Source organism: Neolamprologus multifasciatus, chromosome 19 (assembly GCF_963576455.1).
Source record: "Neolamprologus multifasciatus chromosome 19, fNeoMul1.2, whole genome shotgun sequence".
NCBI lineage: Eukaryota > Metazoa > Chordata > Actinopteri > Cichliformes > Cichlidae > Neolamprologus > Neolamprologus multifasciatus.
The window spans coordinates 13,022,988-13,023,385 of NC_140457.1; positions in this window are offsets into that span (position 1 = coordinate 13,022,988).

Sequence of the window (398 nt, forward strand, 5' to 3'; positions counted from 1 at the left end):
CTATACTTTAAATGTAGACTTGGATGAGTAAAGGGAAAAAAATATGAAAATTATCTTTAATTTTCATGTTATAATTTTCTTTCTTTGTAGGTCAATAGATAGAGTATAGATGTGTGAGGTGGTGAGAGTAGACACAGGATAACATCCTGAAATGATTGGTGAAGAGATTCTACCCTACAAAATCATAGAGGGACAAGGCCTGCTTGTTGTGAGCCCTTTAGATCTACTAAATTGACCTTGCATCAGTTTTAGACTGCAGGGAGCTGTTTCGAAGTTGGCAGCCATCGAGGCTGAAAAATGTCTTGCAGTTCCCCAACAATCAGCTCTGCAGAGCTCTGACCAGAAGCAGAGCGGGAAGATGGGCTCATCTGGCTGTGCTGCCGCCACCGGGCTGTCAG